The sequence below is a fragment of the Panthera pardus genome, unplaced genomic scaffold, assembly GCF_024362965.1.
Source record: "Panthera pardus isolate Hobbes unplaced genomic scaffold, ASM2436296v1 HiC_scaffold_7, whole genome shotgun sequence".
In the NCBI taxonomy this organism is placed as follows: Eukaryota; Metazoa; Chordata; class Mammalia; order Carnivora; family Felidae; genus Panthera; species Panthera pardus.
The window spans coordinates 11251803-11261045 of NW_026527002.1; the positions used below are offsets into that span (position 1 = coordinate 11251803).

At 40.7% G+C, this 9243-nt stretch overlaps 1 pseudogene; it reads left to right on the forward strand.

Annotated features, from left to right (window-relative positions):
• Positions 1-4167: 4167 nt before the first annotated feature.
• LOC128775273 (mitotic spindle assembly checkpoint protein MAD2A-like) lies at positions 4168-9043 on the forward strand (annotated as a pseudogene).
• The last annotated feature ends 200 nt before the right edge of the window (positions 9044-9243 follow it).

Sequence of the window (9243 nt, forward strand, 5' to 3'; positions counted from 1 at the left end):
TTTTTTTGTCCAAGATAATATTCATATTTATTATGCATGACCCAGAAAGTACTGTTGACACATAATGTTGATTCAGTAATGAGCACACTTCCATTTTTCATCTGATAATCCCCATGGCTAACAGGTTGCCACAGCCAAATGATGCTTTTGTAGTTCAGTTAACATCTGCCGATGATTGAACCTAAGGACAGTATCCATCAACAATTGCAAATTTGCTTCCCAGAATCAAGATTACAACTAAACAGCAAGGCTTTGCATCCTCTAAGGCAGTCTATTAAATTCATTTACATATGAGATTTATACCCTCTACAAATGTAACTGATACATGCCACTGTTATTCCTGACCTTTCAGTGAATTCAAAACAAAATGGGCAAAGGGGGATTTACTGAAACTCTTCAGTAAGAGTTTGTGTTTTTGTTGGTGCATTAAGATAACAAGCCCACAGTCTGAGAAGTGGAATATGTGAATTTTACATATAGCTTTTCCTTCTATGAAATCTGTAGGCCAAACTCTCAAAATTCAGCTTTCATGAAGGGAGTGCAATTTTTCTATGATGATTGTTCTTCCTCCCATGGCAAAATATTCTTCATTATATTATAGACTTGATTAAGTGATTCATTAGATGAGGATGGAGAAATCGTCAACCCATTAACTGTGTCATATGTAAAAAAGTTTGGTCTCTTTAAATATCAAATAGCTCATGTGTCAATATTAAATTTCCAGTTCCCAAAACATGGCTACACAAGTCTTCCTCAAGAAATGTATTTATTTGAGCATTTGTGGAACGGATGTTCCATGCATGAAGAGCCAGTAAGGGACTCTGCAATATGGAACCACATTGACCATTTTAAGCACCCAATTCTTGGATTTACAACCCACAATGAAACATCTCACATTTGAATAGTTTGCTATCACCTCGAATTCAACCTGTTCAGTTAGCATTGATCAATAATGTTCACGAGGTACTCTGAGAAATGCCAGGGGTTCTCAGAGCTAACCAAGAGGCCACAGAGTGGAGAGGGAATCATGTCGAACTCAAGATTGCCACCTCCCTTCAAGTAGAGAAATTCTTCTTTTATTTGTTTTATAGAATTATTTCCCCTTAAGCTCTTTTGATAAAGGGGAGCAAATATTGAGCACAGAGTAAGTGCTCTGGTAAACATTATCATAACAACAATACCTCTATTTCCTGCGTGGGCAGATTTCTCCACTGTAACACAGACCCACCGAATCAAATGCTCTGGAAAAACCATCTGCATTTTAATTTTCCCCAATGAATCGCATGCAGGTGAAGTTAGAAACACGGATCCAGAGGGACTGATGGGTATTTAGTATATACAAGAGGAACATCACTGCTACTTTCAAGAATTAGAAGTGGAAGAGGACAAGTGAGAGGATAGCAGTTTTGTGTGGTCCAAAAAGCAGAACGAGGATCTTGGTAAAAGCGAGAAGCGAATTTTGGCTCAATACAAAAAACTTTCCAACGACGTCTGTGCAAAGACCGTGTAGGCTTCTTTGAGAAATAGTTGTCTGCCCCCTTGTGCCTGAGATTGATTGTTCATTTAATTGTAGACTTCTCCAGGATGTTTGTAGAGGTTACTTGAGCATCTTTTGGGATGCTTAGACTACCTTCCAACCTTAAGTGTCATGATTCTGGGCATTATGTCACACATGGAAGCAGACGTTTTCTAAATAACATTCATCCCCAGGTGCTTTTAGTTCTTCCTCACCTTCACCCAATACATTTGTTCAAAGAAGAGTCTTTTTCAAAGATTTTGGTATGTGGAGGGCTCTTTGGAAGATAGCTTCAGATATTCTCAGATCAGGATACTACACCATGTATCCTGAAAGCATAGGTACATGTCTTAGAAAAATACACAGGAAGCCCTCTCTCAGGGGACAGAACCACACTGTATGGGACAAAGCAAGAGTTTCCACTTGGTGCCCGTGTCCACCAGCAACCATTCCTTAAACAGTTCAACCACGCTCACGGGGCTCTTGAAATTAATCCTTGAAGCCTGATGGAACCATTATGTTCCTTCGCACAGCTGCTACCGTGAGTCTCATAAGACACCACCTTGCTTATAAGACCAGAACGCTAATCATATGTTAGGACTGAAAACACAAGGTAAAAAGGCATAAAATCTAGACTGTTTCCATGCCACTATAGCAAGTATTAAAAAATATATACCTACACACTTTTATAATATAGATTTGTGGAAGGATGAAAATGCTGCTCTCATTTATAGTTTCCTCTCAGAACGGACACTTATTTATAAATGAATGGTTCTGTAATCACCCAATGGCACCTTCATAAATCTCTCCAATGTATGGTACCCTGTAACACATCTGATGAGAAATGTGTTTACTCTTTCAGGATTAAAAATAGAAAAACACAATAGAACAAGTTCATTGGCAGGTTCAGGTGGCCACTTAGTTTATAATAGAATCAGGAAATGAAAGTCCCCTGTGGTGCAGTAAAAAACTCTACTAGAACCCATTTTTTAGCTAACACAAGCAAAGCACGCTGGTGAGTTTCCTAAGTTGTCAGCATTAAAAAAAAAAAAAATTAACTGTATACCTCCTTTCAATCAGCTAAATATTTATTCAAATCTTCAGCTTGTTATTTCTTCATTAACAAGGTTTCCCCTGCTGCTCAGCAGAATATGTGAGGAACTTTGCAAATGTCAGAAGCACTCAAGTTGAATCAACCAGGGGAAGTGATAAAAAAGCCTCATAATCGAGTGGAACTACAATAGTGGCACATTTCAAGCTGGGAAATAATAGATCAATACACAAGGCTCTTTCCCGTGGGGTAATACTGCTATTTGTTCTTATTTTGTGATTTGTTTTTACTCATCAAATCACAAGTACAATGCATTTCTGTGTTAACCTTCAATTTGTAAATGATCATTTGTATTCGAAGCCTCAGAACACTGCAACAGAGAAAAGAGGGTGCAATTTTCAAAGAAAGGCCGAGTCTTGTGAACAAAGGAGAACAACATAAAATAAGCAAGGCATTTTAGGGAAAGAATTAGTGCTTTAGGAGCTCCTGGCTAGCATGTGACTCTCTCCTTCTAATAGGTAAACCAAGCCTAATGAGGCAGTGTTTGTGGTACTGGACAAATACAACTGTTTTCTCCTCATAGGAAAAAAATATTTACAGCTTTGGTTTAATTTGGCATTAGGAAAGTTTAGCATGTTCGTTTGCTTGTTTTGGAAGAAAAAATTGTTCATTATCTCAAAAGTGCAGATGTTTTACCTTGAATTTTGTGGTTTGGTAAGGATCTTAGTTTGTGAGAGCTCAGCTGTTTCTGATCTAATACAAAACCTTATCACTGATTTCTTTTACATAATTCTGTGTCAGCTTCAGCACCATTGTCCAATAATAAAACACGCTTTAGTCCATTTATCTTTTGACCAGTTTTCTTACATCATTTCAGATGTATATTACAATCTAACAGCTCCCAGTTATTAAAAAAAGAACCTAGTTCATAAACATGAACCATAGATACAAACCACAGATAAATCTTTGCAGACCGTTATTTCTTCATAAAAGATAATGAAACAATATCAAGACAGAAATTCAAAACATTTCTCCAAAATCACAAAGAAGAAAAAGTTTCCATGTACAGATAAATAAATGAACCCGTGAGATTTTCACAGTGATCATGCACACCTTTCTTAGGAAAATTCTGTCCATTTTTCTCTTTCCAAGTACAAACAGACTTTTCTCTGCCAGAAAGTGTCTTTTTAAAAATAGGGATGTGACCCGCCACGAAAAGGAACAAGTGGCTGGTCACCCGGGAACTCTTCATTGCTAACTGATGACAGTGATGATGTTGTGAGAAGCTTCCAGAAGGACCCAATGGGAACCGTTTGCATGGAAGCGCTGGAGAAATCCAAAACTCACCCTATCAGTGTTTCAGCAGGACTTTCAAATCTTCAAATGTAGGAAGAAGAAAGAAGGGTCAGCAGCCAGGACACAGGTAAAGGTTAGTTTTTAATCCCCAGTGCCCATGTTCATTCATGGCCCCTAGAGGAAATTCTCAGACCTGGCCTCAGCATACTGGCCTTGCCCCTCTGGGAGGGGTTAGCACTATCCCAAAGGACAAACTCTGTAGAAGACAGACAAGAAATGAGGGCAAATTTGTATTACTCCCACCATGCTGCCTTCTGAAGACCCTGTCCTCAGGGTTAGACACACCAGCCCACTGTTCCCAGGCAAAGAGGTGACAGTTGCTGACCTGTACGAAAGGTTGGGGCACTGGGGGAGGAATGGGGGAATGGCTTATTTAATGAGGAGAAAAAGAAAAGTGTAATTCAAGGAGCAGCGTTTGATTACTCTGCTATTGTAGGGATCGATCTTCCATAACAAACACATGAAACATTAACAGAACAAAATGATTGCAAAGTCATCTTAAGACAAGGTCTATGCATGAACTAAATTAGGGGCTGTGGATAAAATCAGACAATACTTGGATTAACTTCATCCTTTCCTTTGCATTCAGATTCTGCTCAGGATGTTCTATAGGAAAGATCACGAGGTGCGTAGCTTGGGGCCAATATTTCCCAAGTAGAGCAAAGATGCTTCACTGGACTCCAGTGTTCAGGGAGATCTGCCTTTACTAGATGTTGTGAGTGGCTTTGTACAATAAGCTGGTTTCTTTTGTCAGACGAGTTCTCTTTCAAGCTGGCTGAGAGTTTATTTTTTACTCTGTATGAAAATTCTACAGAGAACCTAATAGCACAGAATGGAGTCCAGAAATCATTTGTAATACTCAACCACAACATGGATTTTATTTTATGCCTCCTTCTAAATAAGTCTTTTCTAAATATATTTTAGAGGGCTGACGGCACATAAAAGGGAGCTATTAAGGAGAACCACAGGGTGTCCGTGATGGGAAGGGCTGATTATCACTGACAGCCTCCAACTTTGGAATTCATGGAAAGGCAAACCACAAATATTTCAGAGAGACTAGCAAGCAGATAAATTTTATGCCACATTGCCCTTCTCCCTTCTCCTCTTCCCTCTCCCCTGCCTTCCCAATTTCTTCTCAAATGGTACATCTGGGTGAGGTGTTCTGGGAAGCCTTCTTGTGTCAACACAATCAACATAATACAGACACATCAGCATCTTTTTAAAAGGTAAGCTTGCTCAGTCCAGAGCAGCCTTCTAATTAGAAAGTGCTATATTTACTTATACCCTCCTTTGCACGGCATTAGGAGGCATTATTCTGCAGTAGGATACTCTGAGAAAAGCTCCGTGCTTTCCAAACGCTGGATTTCAGGGAGGTCCTTGGCAAAACTGTGAAGCGAATTTGAATCTTTTCCTTCATTCAGGTTTCAGTCTGTGACCTTGCACCCAGATCCCATGAATAGAACATTGTCCTCACAGGGCAGAGGCTCAATAACTGGACATTTTCTGGGTCCCTGAATTTGTACAATGAGATATCAACTCCAATCTGTGAGCACAATGCTCCAGTGGCTGCAAGAAATGGCAGCAATATTGATGTCTTTCAATGTAGATCACATCATTCACCCTGCAGAGCTCAATAAAATGATACTGTAGTTAACAAGTTTTATAACACAAAGTTACTTTAAAACATGGAACTAATCAGAGGGAAGCCTGTGTGTGCATGTCACTGCCAGGTTTAATTGTCAATAAATAAACAAAGATTTGCTTCACCTATTGTCATGTATATCCAGTAAGTCATTAATCTAAACTAATGAAGCTTAAGATATATGACAGACAGTTTTTATGGAGCGCCTCCTTAATGATATGTTTGCTTTTCATTTCAATGCCAAGAGCCCATTATCAAGAAAGCAGCACATTATGGTCCAAACGCATTGAAATCTACAGCACTACCCTTTGTTCTGAGTTCACAATAAGCCGTGCTTACACTTACATATTCATGTACTCTCGGAGATGAAAAGCGTTAGTTAGAAATGGATAAAGGAGGCGGGGGGGGGGGGGGGGGGCATGCATCTCATGCTCCTGTTCTGCTGTGGGGTTTCCCCCCTCTGGATTTTTAAGCTCACCTGGAAAGAAAAAGGAAACTAAACCCAGTCCAATTCATGCACACAACCATTTTGAAAAACGTGAGTGAATTTGTATCATAAACACAATGAGTCCTAATCACTAAGGAACACAAACCAGGGAAGCCAAGCTGCAACCGAGTAGCCGCCAGATAATAAAAGCAAGGCTTCTACAATTATTTCAATGTTTGCATTAGTCCTAAAGCTTTGATGGTTTCCAAAGATGAAGCAATTATTTCTTATTCTGCTTGCAGTGTGGAGGAGAATAACGTGGACAAGTTAACACCTGTCAAACAATAATGGTCCCAATACCTGGTAACACGACAAATGCGAAAGAGTTGATCCTTTGGGCCAGCGCCACCCAGAGACGGTTGTAGGCTCCAAAGGCCAAATGAAAGATTCAGTCACGTTGCAGTTGGTTTACATAAATCTGGAGAATTGTGCCTTAAAGGAGACTAGATTCCAGGAGGACACAATATATCTGTGTGTAGGAAAGGACAAAGGACTATTACTATGTATGACCAGGAATCTAGACTACCTTGTTTCTCAGTGCATTTCCAGCACCTTCCATAGTCCCTGGCTCAGGGAGGGTACTTTGTGAACATTTACTTAGTTATGTAAGTGAGAGGAAGAGAAAGGAAGAGAAAGATTTTTGAAAACTTCCCTGGAAACACCTTCTTCTCTTCCATTCCATTCTGTCATTTTCTCTAGTAAAAGCAGGAAGGCCTCCACTGTCAAGTGCTTTCTCTTCTCTGTCTTTGGGGTCTTGCAAGAAGGGCCTTTATGAAATCATACTTCGGGGCGCCTGGGTGGCTCAGTCGGTTGAGCGTCCGACTTCGGCCCAGGTCATGATCTCATGGCTCGTGAGTTTGAGCCCCACGTCGGGCTCTGGGCTGACGGCTCAGAGCCTGGAGCCTGCTTCATATTCTGGGTCTCCCTCTCTCTCTCTGCCCTCTCCCGCTCATGCTGTCTCTCTCTGCCTCTCAAAACTAAATAAAATAAACATTAAAAAATTTTTTTTAATTTAAAACATTTTTAAAAATTAAAAAAAAGAAATTATAGTTCATCCCTTCTTGAATGTTCTACTTGTTCAAACCAAAACAGAACTCAATCCATTCCTTCTGGAGATACTCACAGAGCATCCATGAGCCCGATTGGTATGCGGACCCTCATGGAGCTCACAGACACACATTTAGACCATTAGACAATTTTGTAAGCAGCCTTTTTGGATGTGTAAACAAAGTTCTAAGTGCCACAGGGGCACAAAGGAGTTTGATTGTGAGTGGGGAGTTCAGGGAAGTTTTCTTAGGACACATGTCTTATGAACTAGGCCCTGGAGGGTGGCTCAGCACTTGACAGGCAGACAAGTGAGTGTTCCATGAAGAAGGGTAGGACAAACAAACTAACAGAGCATGATAAAGCACTGAGTGTTCAAGAATCAGCAAGTGGTCCAGTGTCCTAAACACTGCACACCATGAAATGAGACAGAAAAAGGTACTCTAGAACAGATTCTGATAAATGGCCTTCATCATAAGACAGCTACTATTCCTTTAGCATTTATTATTCTAAGCACATAGGCATTTACTTTCATAATAAACCTCATTTTTGAGTGGGGCTTCCAGAGTAAATGACTCATCCAAAGTCATGGATGTATGTACGTACTTGAACTCAATCAGGTCCATGACTATCTAAGTGCAAAGCCCAGGCTCTTCATCATCATTTTTTTTTTTTTTTAAACAAATGCCAGGACAGAGTAGCCTGAACATTTGTAAACCCTTTTAATGTAGGGCCTTTTCACAACACTTCCATGGATTTCTACAGACCTTCTCAGGCCTATATGTAGAAAAAGAGAATTCTGAGGAAGGAGGTAAAAACTAAGGAAGAGTTCATTATTACACCCATGGTTTTTTATGAAGAAGGCTAAAATAGCAGGTGACTGCGTTGGCTAATTAGGGACAAGCTTGGTTTTAGGGAAGTGCTATTTCCTTGTTGCTTCCAGAACAGTCATGTATCTCCTAAGGTGCTCAAGGCCACATCAGGTGCTCTGTATGGAAACTAGGGTCCTGAGACTGGAAATAATAACAAAAAGAAATAAATATTAAAAAACCACTGATACTTTTGAAACGAGTGGCGGGGAAGTGCTGTGGGAGTTCTCCCTGTCTCTGTCTGCCAGGTGGAGCCTGCTCCTTCGCTCCACTGTCTATAGGCCTGCCCTTGGCACTGCAGCTGCCCCCAGAAGTGCCGAAGTCATGGCCAAGTTCTCATTTGGCTTCAACACCATTTTACATCAGCATGCCATATAACCATCTGAAACCTTTACTAGAGTGCAGAAATATGGACTCGCCTTGCTTGTAACCACTGATCATAAATACCTAGAGGCGCCACAGTGGCTCAGGTGGTTGAGCATCTGACTTCCGCTCAGGTCATGATCTCACAACTCTTGAGTTCGAGCCCCGCGTCGGGCTCTGTGCTGACAGCTCAGAGCCTGGAGCCTGCTTCAGATTCTGTGTCTCCCTCTCTCTCTGTCCCCTCCTGCTCATTTTCTTTCTCTCTCAGAGTAAATAAACCTTAAAAAAAAAAAAAAAAAAAAGACCTAAATAATGGGGTGGGACAACCAAAAGATTGGTTGCATAAGTGTTCAGTTCAGAAGCTGGAGACAGTCATCTCGAATATTGAAAGTGGTGAGGTCCTTGAAAGGTGGCAATTGATATTGACTGCGACAAGACAGCAAAAGATGACAGTGCACCCAGAGAAAAGTCTCCAAAACTTATCCAAGATGAAATCCGTTCCGTGATCAGACGGATCACAGCTACAGTGACATTCCTGCCACTGTTGGAAGTTTCCTGTTCCACTGATTTGTACAAGGATATGGTTGTACCTGAAAAATGGAAAGGGTTGGGACCACAGTTCATTACGAATTCTGAGGAGGTCTGTCTTCATTCATCTGCCACGATCCACAAAGAAAACAGCATGGTGGCCTACAAAATTCGTGTCAATGACTGAGGATAAGATAAGGACAATGATGTACTGGTAATTCTCACATGTGATTTTCCTGAAACCAAGTCAACCAGAGTTGATACATTTTGTTTCATTGGTTAATTTTTAGATTGGGGGGGGGGGGGGTGGGGTGGGGGCAACGTAACACTAGACTTCCGTTGAACTGTACGTAATTGTTCCATTTTTGGGTACCTGTATGACTTTAT